General features: G+C 39.2%; 2 protein-coding genes across 4 annotated transcripts in view; one reads left to right on the forward strand and one right to left on the reverse strand.

The window, feature by feature from the left end:
* ZBTB41 (zinc finger and BTB domain containing 41) overlaps positions 1–24,096 on the reverse strand; it is a 72,458-nt gene that overhangs the window by 34,059 nt on the left and 14,303 nt on the right. The window contains exons 1-2 of one of the 2 annotated variants that reach the window (XM_027666051.1): positions 21,493–21,565; positions 18,654–18,819 (exon numbers count right to left, since the gene is read on the reverse strand). The exons of the other annotated variant lie outside the window; for it this stretch is intronic. The gene's annotated coding sequence lies outside the window, so the exon portion shown is untranslated. Of the gene's footprint in view, positions 1–18,653; positions 18,820–21,492; positions 21,566–24,096 lie in introns of those variants that run through there. 2 annotated transcript variants of the gene reach the window in all.
* Positions 1–24,096, forward strand: part of CRB1 (crumbs cell polarity complex component 1) — a 97,206-nt gene that overhangs the window by 845 nt on the left and 72,265 nt on the right. The window lies entirely within an intron of this gene.

The following is a 24,096-nucleotide window of genomic DNA, read 5'->3' on the forward strand; positions in this document are numbered from 1 at the left end:
CAGTTATTAAACAACTGTGATATATTTGGTGTTCTAAATATCTCTGTTATGAGGGAGCATAAAAGTCCAACTATTTTTACAGAGAAAATGTTCTCGGCAAACTTCCACATAAGCAGAACTGTGCAAAACAGTGGAAGTCACAATGGGTTTCCTTGATAATTGTGTCGGATGGCTGAGAGTAAATACAAGCTAAGGAGGCTAGATGGCCTCAGCTGGTGAGGCTGATATATGTGTACGAAAAGCAGTAGCTCTTGAACATGTTTAAAATGAAGATAGGCAGGCTGGGGGCCTGAGGAGGCTGTTTGATTTGTGTCTGTTGAATGTGAATAGCAATAACACAAAGCTTTGAGCAGCTGCCATTGAACAAGAAGACTTGGCATTAGCGTGCAGTGTTGTGTAATCTGGGTCACCTTCTGTTGCTGCATCACTCAAATTGTTACTTGGACAGTTTACAGCCCAACATAAATTAAAGACTAAAAAGCAAACAGATGCAGTTGAATCAACCAGCATTTTAGAAAAAAAAAAATCTCACACTTGAAGATATAGGAAAAATACATAATATCATAGAAAGATTGTTATATTCTAGTCATTTTCTTTTGGGGGATGTGCTAAGGTGAATCAGGGAAGCCAAAGTGCTCTTTCTAAATTAACTCACAACAGGACATATACTGAGGGGAAAAGAAAAAAGAAGAAAGACAGGATCTTCCACTTTCAAAAAGGAATTTTTAAAGTCTGTATATTGTGGGATGAACAATAAGAAAGTCTCTAAGACAGAATCTGTTATCTAACTAAAACAAAGTAATAGAAATTATGTTAGTAATGAAAATTTCATTTATACATGAGGCTGGCAAATTAGAACAAAATGTAAAAGCTTTGGGAAAGGGAATAAAAAGTTAGGCACTTCAAAATTTTGAAAGATAACATCAGGCACATAGAAAGCATTGCTGGAATGTAAACAAGAAAAAAACCCCCAAGAATCAGTTTAAAGAAAGAAGACAAATGCAAGTTTTGGTTTTCACCTCAGATGAGCTCTGCTCGATGCAAAATGCCAAAGGAGAGAAAAGAAATTGTATATCATTTTATGCCTTTTCCTTAGCCCAGTTAACTGGGATGACATCTCAGATGTACCATGAGTTTTCTCTGGGTTATGGCCATATGGCCAGTCTCAAACAAGAGGCTTTTCAGTCTTGGGGGTTTCTCTTTGTCAGGTAGTTTTGTGGCTGTTGCAAAATGTTGAGATGCAAACTAATGTATCAGGCTGGAGCAGTCACATCAGGAGCCAGAATCAGGCTCATATCTGTATCTGTCAGTGCTGTGTATTTAATGATCTTGATAGCTATTTTCTATTGAGAAAGTTTGTACACCATTTGAAACTGTCAACAGTTTATGTTAATAAAAACATAGCAGTGAATGGATAAGACAGAAATAGAAGCAGAAAAATTGACTACAATTACTTCCTTACTTAAAAATTAATGCTGAGAAAGACCGAGACAGAAAAGCTGAGGATAAAATGGAACAGAGGTGATTGCTGATATTTATAAAAGTTGTATCAGCCATTATATTTTTAAAATCAGTTTACTGGACTTGTCTTCCCCCAAAGGATTCTAATCTTAGGTCCTGTTAAAGGCAGGACCTTCCTTATAACAATTTATTCTAAACAACTTGGAAAATAAATAGTGTTTAGAAGCCATGAGCATTGTATGCAAGCATTCAATACAAGTTGGGTTTATACAGTGTTTTGTAAACCTAATTTGTTTCTACAAATCATAGCAAATTAACTACTCACAGAAAATTAATCTGGGAGCATCCAGAGATGGTCAGCTCTTCATGAGGAAGGACCGTGAATCATTATGTACAAGAGCTGGCAGGAAGCATGTCCCAAATCCAGAACAACATTGATAACTAATTGCTGCCATACTATTGTCTAATAGGAATTTCAAGCATGAAACTGTGGGCAGAAAAATAGAGGAAGAGAAATTATGATAAATATTTACACATCAGTTTGGGAAGTGATTGTCTGAAGTCAAGTTCACAATCTTTTAATTCAACATTCAAATATTGATAATTTTCTTTTTCTTTTTTTCTCATTTTTTAACAAGTCTTACAATGGATTATTTATCACTACTGCAGATTTGTCTTTCTTTTAGCAAAAATTCAGTAAAATAATATTTCAAGGTCAAAACAATTGCCCAGATAAGTTGTGGATTCCCTACCCCTGGAAGTGTTCAAGGCCTGGTCTAGCATAAGGTGTCTCTGCCCACAGCAGAGGGGTTGGAACTAGATGATTTTTAAGGTCCCTTCCAACCCAAACCATTCTATTTTTCTCCATTTTAGTGACATCATGACCTTTCAGCAGAGCTGAAAAAAATTATTATTTACTTCATACTAGTTTCTCCAAATGTTCATAAATTAAGAATGGAATTTCATTTGTGATTGCTGCTAGTGTGGGCAACATATCTGAGCTTTGCTTGCAGCCTTTTTCCACGCCTCTGAGATGCTGGCACTATGCAACTTTTCCCCGTAGACAAGAACTCTTAATTTCCTGAGACTGTTCCCATTACTCACGAAACTTCTAATTACTCCTTAATTACTGTGTCAGGAATAAAGCTCTGCTTATAAAGAGATTTGCAGTTTTGCTCATACTGCTCATCCCTCAGATGATGCAAACAACTTTCCAGCAAAGTATTGTTAGGATGCATGTTTGATGAGTTCATAGCCCATCCGGTACTTCAGCAGCTCCTCATTAGCCCGTTGTGGAGCCTGTCAGAGCTGCACTCCACAATGTCTGAGCTCAGGCATCAGGAGCCCTGCAGCTTTCCCTCTCTCCTGCTGTCATATATTGCATCTGTAGCACAGCAAAAATGAAATATCTTTCAGATGTTTGCCATCATCTTCAGTGAGCTAAAAAGCAACAGCTTCTAGACCCAATTGTAAGGGTGCTGGATGTGGGGCTTTTTTTCCTTTTTTTTTAATATATTATGTTATGGATAACATCTCTATCTCTGGAATGAAATGAAATCTTAAGAATTAAAAACGGTAACCCTGTAACTTTTAAAAAAGGAAGTAACTTCTGCAAGATGGATCCATTTGTGTGAAAGTGACATTAAGGACATCCCAACCACACCTCTATTTGAGCCTTTCAATTCAAATTCTTACAAGGCATCCTTGGGGTGCTACACCTGCCATTCCAATAGCAGAGCAAGAATACCAGGTTACAGAGCACCTCTCTGCTGTGTGCTCCGTACAGTGGGAACTGTCAACATTGAGAACCTCTAGAGGTTAAACATTTCCCCACATGCTGTTTAGTGATTCAGAAATTGCAATGCAAGAAATCAGCATCTATGGAAATTTAGCCCTCAAATTACATTGGTTTTGACAATACAGGATAAACCACTGAATGACGTATTCACAGAAAGGGAATTCTGTAACAAGGACACTGATCAGTCTCTGCAAACAGGTGTTGTTTGTGACTAATGACCTATTAGGAAAGAGTCTGATGGGAAAGGAGGTTGTGTAAAAGGATGTTTTATCATTCATGCTCAAACAGCAGCACAGACCTCACACAGATCTTGAAACGCTGATATATTATGCAATGTCCATGATAGTACACTGGAGAAACCAATGCTGGAATGTTAAAGCATGTCATACAAGCAGAGGATATGAACCTAATGTTTTATTATATACATAAACCTTTCAAAGGTGTCTCCTCACAAAATTTACATCTGTATCTATCTATCTATCCACAGCTTTTTTCCCTGTGTCACTTTTGATAAACCCAAAGCACCTAGGGAGTCCTTTCCCTGTGCTAATCTCTAAACCTTTTCCTTTCTGCAAGAGAAAACTCAGAAAAAAACCCCAGTGCTATTTAGAGAATGCTCATATTTTTATGGCCAAATTGGGTACTTCCCTGCTGAAAAGCTATAGGGAAAGGCAAATACTTTGCTGTTATGTGTTGACAGTAAAATGACATGTAAGACACGAGAGAGTGATCAACCTTCTATTCAGTGCTGGCTATATCCAGTTTTGAGTGCTGCTGTGAGCAAGAGAGAGGCAATTAGGGAAAAGCTGGAAAGGGACAGCAAAAATAGGAAGACATTTAGAAAGATGTACCCTATGAGAAAGGGTCACAGGAAAAGAAGCCTGAGGGAAGACATGATTACAGTCTTACCTACACAAAAGAAAATGGCAATCAAGGATGGCAATGAGATCAGTGGCTCCCTGTGACCTCTGGATGAGCAGTCTACGCAAAATAATAGATTCCACAGGCATCAGGAAAAATTTGAGTGAACTTTCCTGACTGAAGGATAATTAAGACTCCATATCAGAACGTTTTAATGAATGGGTTAGATAAATATCTGCCAGAGATTGTCTAGACTGCTGTTTCCCAGCTGGTGTTACACAGATGAAGGGCAGTCAGCACCACCTCGGGGGTGATCTGTGAAGACCTCAGGTGACAGAGCCCCAGAGAAGCCCAGGTTCCTCCTTGCCCAAAGGACCATGGTGGCACTGAGGCTCCAGGGCACCTCAGGCACAGCTCTTGGGCTGGGAGAGCAGATGGTTCCCTTCCCTTCTGCACCACAACTGGGGATTATCTGCTGTTCAAAACAAAGGCAGGCCTGAACTCAGCCCTGTGTGTTGCATTAGCCACAAAATTCTTGCCTTAATTTCAGTGAGAATATGGTTTACTCTCATTCTTTGAGACATCAGGTACCTACTCTTAGTTGTAGACTTTAAATAAGCACTTTGGCTATTGAAGGCACCCATTACCGCACCAAAACTGATAGCAGTAGATTCCTAGGAAACTGTTTTAACTGACATTTCTGGATACAGTGCAACAAATTAACATTGTGCTAGGAGTCTTCCTTCTGCTTCATCTAAGAGAAGTTTAACGTTTTATTTTCATTTAATTATTTTTCATCTTCACTTGTTTATAAAATATCAAGGTTAAAAAATATACATATATATCCAGCCAGATACCAAGCAATAAAAGGATGTGTCTTAATCCATGTTCCTTAAATCCTGATATACAGTGCATTTTCTCTAACAAATAAGTTAGAGAAATAGCAACCTAAGTGTCTTTGATCCTGCCTGCAGGGGTTTGCAGCCAAAGACCTCTCAGGGATACTTCTATTTCTGCTATTGGAGGGTTTTCTATAATTCACATCTCAGCATTAAGAAAATTTTTTAGACAATGCCTCAATCTCTAGGCAACCTTGAGTATTCCCCTTGCTCTTTGTGGTGGCCCGAAAAGAAAAAAAGATCCCGATATTCACATTTTCTAAGGGAAACCTTAAACCTAATTGAGTCAGCTAGAGTCACAGACAGTAGGCAGCAAGGAGATAAATGTTACATATTATTTTCTAGATTGGTATTACTGATTAATTCGCTGTTTTTAGAGATGTTTCATCATTCTCACTGTACATTTGTTTCCTCAGCCATTCCCAGTGTCGTATCATAGGAAAGCCCTCTCACACCAGCAAACAGCAAATAAAAACCCTAACCCAGATGAAACCTTTTCCCAGTGAGATTCTTATGTTTACTTTGTATTGATTATATTTTACTCACCCATAAAATGGGTCAACAGGAAACTACTTCCATCCTTTGACAAAGACTGCAGCTGACAAGGCCCCTCGGCGGGCAGGCTGCCGTGCGGTGACACGCACCACGCAGCTGCCACTGGAGCTCTACAGGGCTCCTCCAGGCCCAGCAAAGTGTCCCTCTCCAGGCATCAACAAACCAAGGCTGCTGCAACTTCAGGGTTAGGGCAACTTCTGCCTGCCTGGAATCTTATCAGCGGGGACAGAGATCAGAATTTTTCAAGGGCTAAGTATTTCTGTGGGTAGAAAAGGGGCATGGGCTGCTAACCCATTACACACAGTGCCCCCACTCCAGCAGCTAAGGATCAGGGCACTTGCCTGGTGCATCCTTCTGTGCTGGGATGTGCTGTGCCTGAATAATTGTGGCCTGGGTGGATGCTCAAGGGGCAGGGGGAGAAACTCCTTGGTTCTTTTTATTGCTCTTGCTTGCCTGCCCAAGGCTGAGCATACTGGCATCCTGTTCTCTTAAACCTTTCCTTGAATAATGACACAGACAAAGCATCTTTAACTGCATTAGTCAGGGGGTTTGCAGACAGGATGCATTCCTTCAAAGTGCCCTCAATCACAGTGATTGAGATCGAGGCTGTGGGTAAACAAACCTTTTTACCCCTACCTAAGCCATGGACACAATGGCCTGAAATTTCCTTTGCTGATGGTTTCTGAGAGATGCAACTATGTTCCTATACTTTGGGACTACTAAAATCTGACTACCCTCTAAAGTAAAGTGCAGAAATGCTCTAATTCACATTCAGACTGCCGGAGAAACTACGGAGGAAGCACGAGAGGCAGCATACATTGGTCACACTCTTCCTTTGACAGTTCCTGTTCTCCCTTGTTGGGGTTTCCAACAGGGAAGCTTCCAACAGAGGACTTCATTAGCTCTTTCTTCCACAAGGAGGGCCCTAGCTCTGAATTTGGCTGTGACACATTTCTTTCTTTCTTTGAATGTGAGCTAGAGGACTTTGAAAGCAACATAATTTGACAGGAAGCCAAAGCCGGGACTTTATGATAGACAGTCATCAGTCTGCAAGGATCCAAGGAAATGCAATTTAAGTAACCTGCACTGACAGATTACTCACAGCAGGGAATCCAAAACTCCCAGTGTAATAATCTAGCCTTGAAAAGACATCTGTGTAGAGCAGCAGGTTTAGACGTGTTTAGCTAAGCTTTGTGGCAATTTGTAGGTACTTAAAAAGCAGCTGTGATACTGCTCCCAGTATGGCAAACCATCCATGGATCTGAACACTGTGAATTGTCCACACAGCTGAAAGAAGAGATCAGGCTCTGTTATCAGTGAAGAGTCTGCAGTACAACTCACCAACCTCCTAACAGCTGGAGAGAGAGCCTCTGAGAGCGTCTGAACTAATACATGTCACCTTGGACATGTATACAACTCCTGCTTGGACATCAGCCACCTCTGTAAAGGAAGGGTGTAGCTGTGTAGCCCCAGGCTGAATCCAGGCTCATGCTGAGAGCAGAGCCCATTAGATCAGGCACTGTGCTCTGATAATACAGCTAAACGGCACCTGGATTAGAGCTGGTTCAAAGCATGCTAAGAGGAGTTCTATTTGCACCCATCTACCTTTACCTTGTTAGTTAAACAGGCATCTTTCTAGGGTGTCTCTTAAATGCAAACAGGCAATGCAAAACATACCACAACAATCTGCTGGTGATCCCATTTTAGGGGGGTGGAAGGGTAAACTGGAGCTGAGAATTGCATACTGAATTCTGGAAATGTTAATTGTGGGCCACAGGAGATGCAATCAAATTGGAATGGGCAAGGTATAGCCACATGGTATGTAGTTCACCTTTGAGTCTGCTGACTCCAAGAGCTGTAAGGGCAAAAACACTGTAATCTGACACAGTGTAAAGAAATCCTAACTGTATATGCTCTTCTTCAGCAGCCCCTTATCTTCCTTTGATAGCCTCATAAATAAGATGCAGAGAGAGAAGGGACCAATCTAGTAAGATAAGCAAACAGACAATGACAGTGAGAGTAGAAGACAGAGAATGACACTGATATATCAGAGATTACATCAGAACTACTCAGTGGCATGAAAATCTGTAAGGCCCTTGTAGGCTCTTCTTTTCCCTGTTCAGTCTTAAAAGCAGAAGTTAAAAGAATTCTGAATGCCAGGCTCCACTTATTCCTACCTTAAAATGTAGGAAAATATGAAAAATGTGGTGGAAGTGATATTCCAAGCCTCTTTGATCACTATCTGTGTATATATTTGGAGAAATACATATCATGACAGCAGAATGCAAATAGGTGCCTCTGCAATGCAACTGCAAAAAGAAAATATCTGGCCAACATTTTGTAGGACTCGCCAATTCAGACTTTCTAGCTAAACCCATCCCTTTTCTCACATTGAACACAGCTGACATTTGTAATTCTTTACTCACTACTAATGGTACCGAACATTTTGCAAGCCTCAGTCCATGTAAAAATGCCCTCTGCTTGATGTAACAAGAACTATCTGTTCTGTTTTCTCTTGAGTACATCTTAAATGTCTGATTCAATTTAGTCTAACATCTACCCATTTTGGAGCTCATGGAAAAGTGCAAGAAGAGTAAAGGGACTAAAATCAATTGCCATTTTCACATTCAAAAGGCTCTTTCCATAGAACACTGGATTTCTAGAGAAACAAGTAGGCAACTCAGAACTTCCACCATTTTCCATGGTAGTGAAGTGACAAGACTGAAGGGTATTTGGAGTAAAACTTTAATGGAATTGAATAGGAGAAGGAAGGATTGACACTGAACACCTTTGAAGGATGTGGATAAAAATCTTTCAAGCAAACAGACTAACCAAATGATCTGACAAGTGGTGGAAAGGAGTAAGAAAGGAAGAAAATGCAGTTCTCTGCTCACAGCAGAACAAAAACAGATCTACTTCTACTACAGCCTTAAAGCTCTCTTCAGATCTTTCATTTTGTTTGGGGAATTGCCCACCAGCTCATAGATTCATCCAGGCATCTTCTGTTCCCACAGATCTCTGTAAGCATTCTGACTGCCTAGTGACCAAGGAAAATATCTTACAGTGGTCCTGCTTATCCCCAGCTAACATCTCTGAGCTGGCATTGGTTTTGCTGCAATAAGATATGTACATGTTGTAGGAACCTCTACTGTTCCCCAAGTAGCATTGAGAGGAATTCTTTTCAGTTTTATTTATTTTGGTTTCACTTCTAAGTCCACTCATTTCAGTGAAGATGTTACTGTGCTTTGTCCAGCGAGGACCGGCACGACTTTGCTTACGAAACCAGGAAGTCAATGGTTGTAATCTAGTGGTTTCTTTTCAAGGAGATGGAGAACTATGCCTTTTGAGATATAGCAGCACTATGTTCTTTAATCTTACATTAAGACTTGGATTGGCTGACAACGACTTTGCTTGTTATATCCCAGCTCTTAAGCTAAACTTCGAGGAAACTGCATTTGCCATTACTACTAAAAGAAAATGGAAACTGTTATACTTTACAGGGATTTTTGTGTATCAGATAAACAGCATCAGAAATGTATTTGCATCCTGAATTGCATCATTTCTTCTTTGGGCTAACACAGAAACATGTTCTGGAGGAAACTCACACAACTACCTGCAACACTACATAATTGTGCTTCAGTTTCAGACATTCTGTGTTAACTTTTGTACAGACAGAGGAACCCTTCCCTTACTTTTATTACCATAACTACAATACCAAGAGCAGTTAAGAGACTGATGTTCCTGTCTTTTAAACCTGCACATCTTTTATGCCACAGCTCTGAATCAGCCTGAAGAATTCTGTGCCTTCAGGGATGACTGCTTCTTTTCTGCAATCACTTATGAGAACCAGCTCTTCTATTAACCACAGTTATGTGGTTACACATGCTTACAGTAAACCTGGCTTTCCAAAATAAGAAATCTGTATTAAATCATTACGGAAAGTTCTGAGAAGTAGATGTATCATAGACAATAGGTACTGAGCTTTCTGCTCTAGTTGATGCAATGGGCTGGACTAGATGATCACCAGAAGTCCTCTCCAGCCCTGTCTATTCCATGTGAAGAATTTTCACTTTAGCTGAGCCCATTACTACAATGCTGGTAAAGCAGTCATTTCTGGCCGTGTATCAGAAGTGCTGTCCCAACACTTCTGGACCATTTATTACCATTCAGTAATAAAAGGTCATTAGAGTTAGTGGCAACTGGTTAGTGACAGGAAAAATTGAGAATTGGAAAGTATGAGGAAAGAGACTGCAATGTATATTTCAGACTCCATTTGAAAAAAATAAAAAAAGGATAAAAAATCAGTTACTAGATTCACTGAAAAAAAGTCACCACTGTTACCACTCTAGTTCAGACTTGGTGAGCATATTTGTAGGACCCCCTGAAGAGTAGTAGGAATGTGAACATGGCCCTGAATAAGACCCCATGCTCAGAAATGTATCCTGATATCAAGGATGAAAACAGTCTTAGCACAGGGGAAACTCCTACGTGCAGAACAGAGCTTGAATGTTATAACGAATGTTCAGCTACCACAGGGACATCTGTAAAACTTGTCACTTGTCTTTAAAAAAGGTGTAGTGTTTTTAAGATCTTGACACCTCGATGAGAGGTCCAGCGATTCAGCCTTTCGTACCTCAGTCATGCCCTATTCCAGTTATTACATGCTTCATTTCTGTTAATCTTCTCTAATTAGTTCTGCTTCTCAAGTGAAGTCTCGGAATCTAACATTTTTCTGCACTAATACTAAGGGCTCTGCTTTCATGTTCAAGGTCAGTTCAGCATTTCATCTTGTAAAACTCATTTGTCCTCCTAGCACTAACATTTGTACATTGAGTTTGAATTTAGACATCAGCTTAGACTCTCTCAAAGACATTTACTGACTTATTAAAGGTGTGATCGTGCCCAAAGCCAGCAGCCATGCAAGTATAGAGGAACAAGCTTCTTTTAGATTCTTCCTCTTCCTTGCAAATGCGCAGAGAAAATTTTTCCCCTGAAAATAATTTCAGCTTTTTTCCTTGTGAGGTATATTGCGTGTTTTACAACACATAAGCAGATTGGGCCTCAGAGTCTGCACGTAGGCAGCATTTCAGTTTTATAGGTGAGAACGCTGTGCTGAGAAGGGCAAGGTGAATACCTTGCTTGCTATAAGAGAGCTGTGAACACACTCCAAGTGATCTCCCTCTTCAAATCACTAAATTTAGATCTTGTGTTTCTCACTTCATATGTTATACACACAAATATATATATATGTATTAGGGGGAGGATACACATACATTTTTCCAGAGTTTTTTTGAGCCTGAGAGATCTGTAACACGGCAAACATTTCTTTTTTAAAGATAACATTACCAAGTGTTTCTTTATTCTTACAACAAATGTAGGCAGTTTTTGTATGTGTGATTTCCATTGCTAACTGTAAGGATTTCCCTTTGTATATCACTTCATTTATTTCCTAACTCTTAACTGCCTCTTTTGAAGGGATCAAGTCACTGACTTGCCATCCTACAGACTTTCCTTTGTAAGGATTAGTGAATTCAAAGATTACTAGAGGCACATGATGACTAAGGTGTGAACAGTAATGGGAGGAGGCATCTGAGCCCCAGGCAAGAAACACACTCTTCTCCAGCTGATGCTTGATTCAAAATGGCAGATTATTTTCAGGTTAAAATTACTTAAATGGGCAAGGGTTAAAAATACCTTCAGTAACACATAACTTAGACTACAATCAGTTTAAACAGCTTCCTTGGAGCACTGTGCTCCAGATATGGATAAAATTTGTGGTTCATCTAGAAGATTCACCCAGGTTTGATGCTTTTGTGTTTAATGCTGTCACGAATTGCAAATAGGTATAATACAGGAAGAGGATAATGGTAGAATAGGAAGAGTTTTTACATTCAGTTATTTCATATGCAACAAGTAAGCAAATCTGTTAACTATTCAACCTACTTCCTTAAAATAAATAATAAATATGTAAATGCAATATATAGAAAATACTTAGAGTTTTCAATTTCAACACTTAATTCTTATATCTGAAAATACTACCTCTGAAATTTTTTTAGAATTTTATGGTATGTTAATCCTCAGAAATTATTTAGGAGCTCATTTTCCTTGAACCTCTTCAGTGGGATTCATAAAGTCATTTAAAAATCATTGAAAACAAGGTATTTATTTCCAGAACTGCAATTATATTGAACTAATTGCCACCTAGACTGTCTTATATCTGATTATCCTGATGTTCAGAAACCCCTTCATTATCCCCACCTCTAAGGCTGAGGAGGAAAGCACAGCACATACACAAAGACCAAATTCATAGATTTGCTGCAAGATCAGTGCTTCTTTTTAAAACCTAAAAATTATTCTAAAGGTGAGTAGCACCTCACCCTGCATGAACCTTCAGTAGAGGGCTTTGGTGCCAGAATTTAGCCCCATACAAGCTGCGCATCTGTCCTTTTTCACCAGTGACAAATTGTCACCTTTCCAAGGACCTGGCAGCAAGACACAGCATCTTGCAGTGCTGAACTCTGAACAACATTAGATCATACTTTAGACCAATCCCATCATCAGTGGGCCACAAACAGAGGTCTTATCTCATGACACCAAATAAAGTGTCTTGGAATTACATCAAGTGGGAAAACCCTTCACCTTCCTGTAGGTGGGCAATGCGATACCTTTCCATACTAAGGTATCCTGTTTAGAAAGAGATCATTTTTTTAATCCCTATTCTTTGACTTTCTCAAAAAGTGTGCTTGTTACATCTTAATATGCCAGAAGCTTAAATCAGAATGGTGATCTGTTAATGTGGTATTAAGGACAGGAGCATCATCTAGGAGAAGATATGACACAAGAGTTAGGAATGAAATACATCCTTGCAAATTGCTCTTTTAAGTTCTTTAACTCCAAGTTGTCATCCAGACATGTTCATAGTGGAGTAACCTAATTACCTACACTTTATTCTCTCTCTCCTGCTCAGTGCATGGCAACAACAGTTTTATCACTGAAATATTTTCTCTACAGAGCACTCTGAGTACTGACAGCTCTTTTCTCTTTCCCTCCTTCACACTGTCACCCTTCTATATTTGCCTTGACACTGTCTTCACATTGTCTTGACATTGTTCTGACAGTTATGAAAACTCAATCACTGCAGCAAACAGCCATGACAATGTGGAGAACAAAAAGGAAAAGTGTTATGAAAATTGCTGAGGAACTGTGAAGAATTACAGACTAGTGAAAACAAGATCTTACTTTTTCAAAACCATATTCCTAGTGAGTTTTTAATAAAATCTGCTTTATAAAAGCCTTCAGCCAAGGCTGGTAAAAGCCATCTCAAAGAAGACAGCTGACAGTTACAGATTCTCTACCTGAAATTCAGATGTTCCTAAATGAAAATCCCTCTTACTGCTGTGAGTTCAGGTACACCACAAGAGCTACTTCAGCCCATCTCCCAGCGAGCAGAGCGTGCTGAATTACTGTGAAATGCTGACTGCTGGAACTCTTCAGCTACACTTTCTCCTAAGGATGCCATTCAAACTGGGATTCCTTTTGCGGGGAACCAGGAAAGAAAGGTAGACAAAGAAAAAAGAAATCAGGTTACTGGAGCTTTAGATCCCTTTGCTAATAATAAAATAAAACTGTGTTTTGTTAGCTCACAACTTAGAAGAGAGGAGCCTGGAAAGAAAGCATTACTCTCTAGCAATCGGTCTAAAAAATGGCAAGTGGTGTGGTTAACAGGTAAAAAGCCCAGCACAAATAGGGTAAGTTTGGTAACTGTTTCTGTGGTTGAATTAAACTTCTGAGCAACTTTTTAACTGTTGGGGATAATATGGACATACTGAAGTGCTGTTTACAAAACTCTTTAGGAAAACAATATACTTCCATGTATCCACAGAGAAAATTAAGCCTTAAGAGCTTCTGCTTGAATTCACTTGATGAAGCACGGGGTTGGATACAATTAAGAAAAATGGCACAAAGGAGAGATCTCCACATGAGTGCAACCACTTTTAAACTATAGACTATAATATTTTAGCATTTATTCTAAATGCTATATTGGATGATGATACTCCAACTGCTCTGGCAAGCTGAATGACAAATAATTTGTTGCTTCCTTCCTGCACTGTTATGTCTACAAGCATCTTTTATTATTAATGGAATAATATTTGCTACAGTAGGCTACCATGGTCCAATCAATACCAAGGTGTATTGAAAAGGCACCACAGCTAAACCTCTAATTAAGTATGATATTTTGTTCCTTTTAAATGAGACGCTGTTTGAGGAGTACAGTTATGGTGCCTTGTTCTGTTCAAGGTATCTATAATTAATAATACCAATGATCAAAGGAAATGTAATCCTAAGAGAAAATGGCTTTTGAGGTATTAAGTACTAAGAACTGCTTCTCAATCTGTTCTGCAGTCTCTCAGCACACTATGTTGTATGATGCCCTTTGGGATCATAAAACAAGCCCCACCATAGAGCTCTCTGCAAAAACTGCTCCCAGCAAGATAGTCACTAGATATTTATCGTGTATTCATTACTGCCATAAAATCTTTCGTAAGTTTTTTTTCCTGGCCAGACCTTCACTGTCACACAGATCTCATTTATTTATTTAGCAGCAGGGCAGGATGCTGCCCTGTAATGTACTCTGTACTGAAAAGTCTGGACTGGTGTTGTGAGGAAGGTCCCTTTCCCCAAAAAAAGGGTATTCCTTCTGTTTTTTCACCATTGTATGGAACCAAAGTTTCTTCGGATAGAGTAAGCATCCTAATGTCAAGCTGTGGAGGCTTTAGTTCTCTTCTCCTGCTTGCTAATCTTATTTTCCACTCCCCAGCCACTACACTACCACCATTCCAAGCTCTCCCTGTGCCTTAAGAGTAGATTTGTGTGACACAAAACTCCACTGTCACTGCAACAGGGGTGGTTAAATCTTTTATCCAAGAGAATAGCAGGCCAGAACCTCATTATTGTCCCTTGGATCATTCTCTGGAGTGTGAGCACTTCAGCATAGCTCCGGAGGCATCTGTGTTACTCTGTGGAGCTGGTGGCATGAGTGACATTGTGTCCTGGGGCTACAATTACTGCAGGCTCACTTACCAGCCACAAAAAGTTACTGTAACTTCCCATGCTGCCCTGTAAATCCAAGTCTGCTATGGATCAGGCCTCAGAGGAAGAAAAGGAGAAGGCAGAGAAAAAAAGCTAAAGCAGGGAAGTGAGAGCTAGGAAGCAAAGGAGAGACAAGGAGTCAGACCTACCTCTTACATACATTAAATAAACAGAGGAAATAAAGGCGACTATTAATGGGGAAATAAAATTAAAAAAAAAAAAATCAAGAAATTACATTTCTATACTGACTGCTACCGGTTAGTTTTTATTTATTCATGGTTTTAAATTTTGTATTATTTTACTGGCAAAAGTTAGATCATACTGATCTAACTTTGATGAAGGCTTGCTGGATACCTCTTTACTTATAGCAGATATTTAATGCCCTAGTGTTTTTGTTATAAAACATGCCATCACATTAAGCTTTAACAATTGACTTTTAGTGATATTCCTCTAATATGAAAGGCTTATTTCTTAGCATGTTCCCCAAAAAAGGGTCCTGGGTATACCCTGATGCTGGTGAATATTCTGGTTTTGTTTTACTTCTACAATGAAAAATCTTACAAAGGTTTAAAAGAAAGGCATCTCTAATTAGAGAGTGGGTTTTCAATACCTACTCTTACTCTTCCTTTTCTTGTGTGCTTCTGAGCTTACTCTGAAAATAAAATGTTGTAAAACCATGAAATAAATTCATTCTTTCTCTGTTACAAGTCGGTAGATTTCTTAGGATGCTACAATACAGTTTGCAGGTCAGGACAGCTACCACAGGCTTTGTGTCAGAGCCATGACTATGTTCACTGTTCACGGTTCAATGAAACTAGTGTTCAAAGACTGACCCTCTGCAGAAGTTCTCATTATAGTCTCCTTGTATTGGGCCTGTGACTGATTTTTATCTCTGCAAAGTCAGGGAGGGCAACTTGTGATGACATCACTGCTCTTCCCCAGTCTCAGTGTTATGGTCCTGGCCCTGTTTGGAGCTGCCCTCAGCACAGGAGCTCAGCAGGACAGCAGACAGAAACGGGTTGCGCCAGTTCCCTGCTAGACTCCAGCCTGTCCCAAAACACAGGAGCTGCAACTTTTCCCAAGCAGTCTTTGAATCCCAGTTGGTAATTAGTTCATGCAGAGCTAATTGTAGGTGATTTCTATTGAAAATAATTTAGTCCATAACAGAAAGGGCTGGAATGTGAACTCTTCTACAAAGGTCATGCTGGAGAAGCATGGCCTTGCTTCCTCTGTATTTACTGCACATTGTAGCCACACTGAAGTTTTCTTCTGAGTCCTGTGGCATTTAAATCACAGTGCATTGCATTTCCAGCAACATAATGCTGATCTGCCACAGGGCTGATTACTTTTTTTAAGTCTGAGGAGACAGGAGAAGCAGCATCATGGTTTTGATATGAAAGTACTATTACATAGTATGAACTGAAATTGTGTAAGGAAAGGACTATGCACTCAGCAAGCCTGGAGGGACAGCATGCACTCTGGTGGCTATGCATATCAGTGTGTTCCTAATCTAAAGCTGGAGCTGATCTTGATGTTCTCCTGCTTTTTGATGGCTTCAGCAACATTTAGTTCTAAGCTATGTTACTGAGAACCTCAACACCTGCATATATCAGCACATAACTTTGCACCTAGAGACTTTAAAACAGTTGCCCCGTGTTACAGGTTGGTATAATGCATTTCTAACAATTAGGGCTTTAGGCTTATCCAATTTTGACTCAGAGAAAGAAATCACACCTGGGTCAGTGTTACAGACTTTTGAGGCTATGCTTTAAAATCACAGCACCTTTATGTGCTACTGTTTATCAGAATCACTGCTTTATGCTGGTTTTATATTAAGAAAAGGAAAGAAGTAATGAAGTGGAGAGGAGAACCACAGATAAAGGAGACTGAAGAGGATGCCTTCTAATAGCTTTCAAAGGCAAACAACATGTGGACAGAGAATTTGGACATGAAGTCAATTTTCTACTCAGTTTTTAGCCCCTCTACTCCAGGGATTTTTAGCAGCATTTGGCAGCATTTTGACTGTTTTTTCTCTCCTGTGTTTGTAGCTGAGCACAGTGGTAGCACAGCTGCCTGCATATTCTGACCTAAATGAAATCTCAGTGCTGCAAGTCAGCAGTAGCTGGTCTGCATGAGGGGCAGCATCTCCCAGCTCAGCCAAACTCTCAGCTCCTTGCTGAGGCTGAATTCCGCAGGAGCCAGGAGCTCAGTGGGAGTTGGAAGCCTCTGTCTCACACAAAGGCAAAGTGCCATAAACTTTTTTCAGACTCCAGAGAAGCTGGAGAACTTGAGTCTCTCAAGGTGAGATTTGACCACTCCAAGAGAAAACAGATCCTTTGCTCCCTATTTTCCACTACTTGGAATTCACACAGAACCAGGAGCAATTGGATTTCACCAAAACTCACAAACTGACAGTTTTACACCGTCTATGTTCCTGAAAACCCCCCACTGATGCAAAGAAGGAGACCATGCATCTACTTCCAAGGTGTAGGTTTCAGCCTTCCTCCTTAGTGAATACAGGCAGTATCTCCCCAACTGCAGCAGAAATCAGTTCAGTTTCTACTTCAGTATCCACATCATTTACCATGATGGATATCAGCTGCCTGATCAGCCACTGTCCTGCATCTTATACAAACAAAAATATCTGTGCACAGTAAAAGCACAGCGATCCCTACGCACTACTGACTTAGACTGGAGTGCTGTAGTGCTAAATATAAAGGTAAAAAGCAGCGCAAAAACTCCTTCACTCACATTAGAAACCAGTCTATTTGCATTACCAGTAGCACTGCACCTTGATGTCCAACCAAAAATCCTCCAAATTAAATCTGTAGGAGCTCCATTGAACTCCTTGGCCTGAACTCCTGTTCCCACCACAGACACTAGGATATGATGCAAAATAAAGTGAGAACCAAAAGATATTTACTTTTAGAAGTAAAGAACCCATTTACCTCATTTTTGAGATGTTTGTTTTTTTTATTTGGGACAGCCAGTCCCATTGCTGTGGTGCTCAGTGCAGTCTGTAGGTGCAGCTGTAAAGACTGACACTGTAAGGACTGATGCTGCTGCTGCTGCTGCAGTGCTTGTGGGGTAAGAACTCTGGGACGGCACAAAGGTTAAAAGAGAGTGAAGGACAATGACAGCCAGCAGTAGCAGCCTTCATTCTGGGGGAGCAGCACCAAATCACTGTGAGCTTGGGCAATCGTGAAATGGAGACATTGATTTAATAACCAGTTCTTGTAATTTCAAACAAAAATAAAACTGAAGGGTTGCCTAAAGAGCAGTTTAAAATTTTAGTGCTATTTAGTTGTTACTATTACACTAATACCCCATATTTTGCGTCAGAAATGAAGTTGTTAATTTACTTTCCTTGGTTTTGCTGATACAAATGTACTTAAAAAAAAATTTGGCTTTTTTGATAGAAATGGAGTATTTGTGTAACCGCCTTTTTTTTTTTCTGCCTGTGTGCAATGGTGGTTACTATGGTAATAAACATGATTCAAGATTTAAAGCCTGAAAGTGGTTTCTATAACAACATGCTGGGATGTTTTGGACACACAATTGAAATTAAAGATTCAGGATTAACTCTTTATGACCACACTATTTGTAGACACAACAACAAGTATTGGCTTGTTTGGCAAAAGTTTGTTCATCCCTTCCCAAGGTATGCTTTTCCTTTGAGAAGACTGACTAATAATAATTCCAGCTGTGGTCAGAGCAGGTCAGGTCCTGTGGCTGGCGCTTTCCTCATAGGTGAAGCTTGCAGAGGAGAAATGGCACCACAGCAACTACAAGCTACTCATTACATTAAATAATTAAGATGGTAATACAAATGTAATGGGAGATGGGAAGGGATAAAATAGTGTTAGTGCAATATTTAGAAAGTTTGAGACTTCAGTCCGGAAATCAAAACTGTGTACAAAAACTGAAGTGATCTATTCACAGAGAATCTCCATGGAAAAGCTATTTTCAAGGCTAAGATATCTCCTTACCTGGCTTGGTTTTTTCCAGAACAGCACGGTTTCCTGTCCTTTCCTTCCCCATCTGCCAAATGCTGATCCATGAGTGGCATCTCTGCCTTTCAGTCCACAGTGAAGGTGTCTGATCCCAATCTCCGTCACTGTTGATTATGCATCTGTGCTCATCTCTTCCCTAGTTCTTCAAGATACATCAAGATTAAGTATATATCTGCACACCCACAACTTTCTAAGGCTGTCTTTGCAGGGAAGTTATTGTCATAGTGATGAACTGTATTTTTTGTGTCCTGGTGCAGTGCAGATAAATGGAGAGATGCTTAGTTACACCAAAGCCATGCACTCTTCAATGCGGCACTAAATGCCTTGGGCAATATTTTAATATTTCCAGTTAAATGATAATTATTTTAAGATCTCAGTAAAGTCACAGAGCTTGATATTTCAGTGACTCAGATTCGCACACTTGCTTTAAAATCCCAAGGGCAAGTTTCAAACAAGTAATGAACACAAGCACTGAAGGTTCTTGTTTCTAACTCCAGACGCTGGGCTATCTAAACCCTTGCTACTGTCATGTTATCTGTGACTTTTTTAGTGAGCTTATTTGATCACAATGTAAGCCTTCAGCTGTGAACAAATGCAGTATGCTGGTTTTGATTCAACAGAATACAGATTGAAGTAATAGCACTAAGAGAAGCAACGGTTGCTTCATTTATCACAATGAAATTTAATCTTTCTAGTGACTGAGCACAGCTGAGCTGTCAATTATGTAAACCATGCTAGCAAATTAAAACAAAAAAACCTCCTAAAAAACAAACACACAAAACCCCAACCCTACACATAACATACTTTTTCTGGGCTGTTTTTCTGGCTGTTGTTTTTGGGGGGGTTGGTTGGTTTTGGGTTTTTTTAAAGAACACATCTTGCTATTGCAGTTTAATAATTTTTCTTCCCTTAGGAGTATTTTTAAAATTTAATTTCTCAACTCATAGACCAGGGATTTTTGCTATCCATTTCTTTCCAAAATGTATGACTTAGTAAAAAGTCAGATTTTATTCTGAACAGCTTTATCTGTGCTAGCAGGTGTAGCTTCCTAGTTTTAATTCAAATGTGAAAAGTAATGACTCTTTATTGAAGAAAAAAAAGTTCTCAAAGCCCAATAAAATCATCAATGAAAGCCCAATAAAATCTATCTTATCATAGATTTTTTTTTCCCCCTAGAAGATAGACTGGCTCTGCTAAGAAGGTCAGAAAATCTCAGCAGCATATGTAAAAGATTCTGAAGCTGTTAGTGTTGAAAGCTTCTGTGAAGCTTAGAGTCCTCCTTCAGGGGCAGAAGGCACATTTAAAGAACAGCATTGCAAATTACAAGCAGCCTCCAGGCACGATGAGATGATTAGCAAAGTGCAGGCATGACCACAGCCAAGCGAACTCTGGTTCATAACAACGTGATTAGCAGTGATTGAAACTTAATTTTAAATGCTGCTGCTGATTATGATATTTCACCAACTCATAGGAAGAGTCGTGTCTCGAAAGAATAAGTCTTTGCTGAAAGACATTTGTGACACAAAGAGCCCAACACAGTTTGATAGGTTTTGTTTGGAGGCTTTGAGTGGCTGTGATTGCTAATCCGATTCTCAGAATTGGGGATTATCAATTCACTTTAGATTTTATCTAATTAAGTTAGAAGAATATTCTGAAAAGTAGACATGAATTCTGTAAGTCTCTGATTCAAACAGGATCTGGAAAAGAAACCCTCGAAGTTTTCAGCAAAGATATACAGACAAGCTCTTCAAAATTACCTGCTTTACTGAGGAAGAATAGTTTCCTTGTCAGGCATCAGGTGATCCGTGCCAAAATGCTTTTGCCATTTCAAAACCCTTGCCCCATTTATGTTAACTTTCCCAGTAATTTAATTTTTCCCTTCTATCATAATTTTCATGAATTTCTAACATCATAAAAGTTGTTTTGTATTATTGCAGTGGTTTCTGATCATTCGGAAGTCTTTGCCAGTCAAAATCATGCATTTCTAGTGCTGATTAGCTATATAAGCTCAATTATTCATACACTAACAAGATCACATCAGTGAATTTAAATAATCTTCTCCAAGAGGGAAAAAAAAATGCTGTAATTTTCTTGGCATTTGTTATATTTAGTCGTTTGTGCCAGCTCTTGTAAAAGCTGCAGGTATTGTAACCCTAACCCTTGTTTCTGGTAGTACGGGTTATGTGCCAGTAGATGGCAAGCTTTACTGCAAAGAATTTCACTGCCAACCATCTCATCTGCATCACAAGGATTTAACCATGGGGCAAAATGCTTGGCACTAAATCCTCTCATAATTAGATTAATGCACCAATGTTTATAAAGAGACTTATAATTACCTCAAGTGTCAGTCAGTGTAAATTCAAAGTGATCAGCATTTTGTTTCCATTATTCTAATGTTACATACAAGTTTTAAGACTGTCAGAACAAGTCACTGCTGAAGTGACCTTAATTGCTTAAGAGCAAAAACAACTCCTCTACATATCCGAGGTGGAGCATGAGGCCTTTCCTGGTTATCCTGCTGCAACCTTGTAAAAAATCAAGCTCCCCAAAACACTGAAACATTTCTGACCCTTTGGAGCTCTTTCTGCAAATGGAGTAGAGAATATTCTTTAGGACTCCACTTAAACTAAGCCAGACTTTGCATCATCACAATGCATCACAGAGCATTTGGGAGCTTCCACCTTCTACACTCTTCTTCCTCTCTCATTTCCATACAGCCCTCAGTAGCTCAATGGGTTCCCAAATCCGCTCTTCCATATGACTCCAGAGCAGCAGGGAAACTAGGGCAGGAAGGGAGGTGATGTAAATAGCTTACCTGAAAGAGGTGGAAACTGCGATTTTAACTAGCAGTCCAGGATCCAATGATTATCTGAAGCACATCATTTAGTAATACAATTTAAAAAAAAAAAAAAAGTAATGGAAATGTCCTGGTGAACTCTATACCATGATATCTATGGTATGATAACTGCATACCTTTTGATGATCACCTTTTCGAGGTGCAATTTTGCTGCTGAGACAAAACAGCACCCCTAACAAAAACTCCTAGTCCCAGCCTTTAAACCACAAATAAGCTAAAACTCGACAGTGGTTACATCTCTGCTAAGACCTTCATAACTCCTGTGTTCCTCAAAAATTATACAAATAATAAAAACCATGCACAGTGCTTTAAAATGAAGACAGAACTCCAAAATTATTATTGCTTCACTGTAAACTTGTAGTACAAATCAGATGAAAGTATCCTCTAGGGATACTTAATTGAATTGTCTGTTGGCAATTTCTGCATAAGAAATTTGTTTTTGTTTTATAAAAGCCAAAGGAGTTGAAATTAAGATACTGGTTAAAAAAAAAAAAAAAAAAAAAACACAAACAGAAAAGGTTTTCTGTTTCATGTTTTTCCCATAGTGGTATCACCTCGGAGACAAATTGGTTGCCTTCACTACAAACAGAGAGTGCTTTTAGGGCTGTCTGTCCTCTTCTCTCATTTTCCATCCACTATTACTGCCTCACAGAGCTATGAAGCTTTTTAACCAGTGCTCACAGCTAGTATGTTGCTATCAAAACTGCAAACTGGCAAATGCTTCATGCTCTCTCACACACAGTCATTACAACAAACTGAGCTGTTGGATGCAGATTATCTCTGGAAAAGCAGTAATAATTAACTAAATTGCTTCTCATGTCACAGTGGTCCTACGTAAGAAGCACTCGAATGATTGACCTCACCTCTTGTAGCTTACACAGTACAGTACTAGACAACATTATAACTTAATCATAGTTAATTTCTTCAAATTTGTAATGTTTTCTCAAACATATATTTGAGTGAATTTTAAGTAACTACACAGACTGAAAGGAAAGCTCTTTAAAGTTGTGTAATCCCAAGGAAAATGTGAGGTGCAGAAGTTCCTAAGGACCACAGTTTTGCTCCTTTTAACTGTAATTAATAGATTACAGCAAGTTCTGTATTATTCAGGCTAAAGAAAAAAAACTAAATGCATGGGTAATATACAAAATTATGCAAACCAGGACATCAGAACATGCATGAGGGTGTGCTGAGGAGGAGAAGAGACCATGTTACTGCTGACTGTGGTGCAAGTCAGTACATCATAACCAATGTCTTGAATTTTACATTCAGTCAGACCTGGAGGAAATACAACTGACACCTCATTAGGATGGAATATCTGCTCCCAGTGTAAAACTGATTGTTAACAGGCTTGGGAACGGCCATTTTAAGAGCAGGCTAAATCAGAAGTACTATTTTTGTCCTGTTTTCCTTTGAAGAACATTAGGTAATGCTCCAGTTCTCCTCCTGCAAGTCAATGTTAACTTCCTTTCTTAATCAGATCTATCATAGCCTGCATTAAACAAAGACAATTTTTACCAAGCAAAGACCATATTTTTTCTAGAAATTTCTCCTCTGCATCTCTGATGTATATGTGCACTTGACAACAGCTCAAAACATTTCAAACAAAAATATTTCTCACATTTTACTTATAGATGCAACACCCCAAAAGAAACAATAAAGAAACTATTCCTATGTAATCCTTAAGACCACTGCTTGTTTTAAATCGTGGTGTCATTGTTACTATCAATGTTACTACATAATCTTTATTCTGCTTGTTCAAACAAGTATCAGTTAGTTATTTGACTTGGTAAATGTACCTATTCATGAACATCAAGTTCATCCAGACTGCTGCTTTTAATTCTCAGAGGCACTGTTGCTCCTGTGTACATCTCAGGTCAGAAAGTACAATAGTGATGCACAGATAACTTTTCCAACCTTTCCATTTATTATCTTGGTGTCTTATCTACATAAGCAGTCTTTCCTCAGCTAGTAAAGCCTTCTGACACTTTCCTTCTCCACTCCCACCTCCTAGAAAAAAACAGATTAAATTATATTTTTATATATATATATATATATAGTATTAAAATACACATTATAAAAACACACCCTCACCAGTCAGTTTCTATTCTCTGACAATCCTCAGTGTTTGTTTTTTTGCTGTCCTCAGGTAACCAACCCACCTCTATCACTTTTCCAGTCAGGGATCTGTCCCAGGCCTTTATCAGCATTGGTCTAACTCCAGTTATTGATAAGCATCTCTACTCACCACTTCTCTTTCAGTGGCCCATCTCCATCTCTTTTGTGTCCACTCTCCTGACTCTCAGTTCGAGAACTGAGAAGAATTGAAAGACTGATGATAGGTGGGTCTGAATTTCTCTAAGAAGTTGGCTCATCCACAACACCCTGTTTGCATAAATAAACACTACTTTGCCATTTGTTTTCAAGTAACTGCTGTAGAATACACGCATACCCTTCATATATCCAAACAGGACTCTGGAATAAAAGTATAAACTGAACAAAGAAAAAAAAGGATGTTTACAGGACTATCACATAGATTGTTTAATGCAACTTTCATTCTCC

The sequence above is a fragment of the Corapipo altera genome, unplaced genomic scaffold (assembly GCF_003945725.1).
Source record: "Corapipo altera isolate COAL_440 unplaced genomic scaffold, ASM394572v1 119, whole genome shotgun sequence".
NCBI classification, from domain to species: domain Eukaryota; kingdom Metazoa; phylum Chordata; class Aves; order Passeriformes; family Pipridae; genus Corapipo; species Corapipo altera.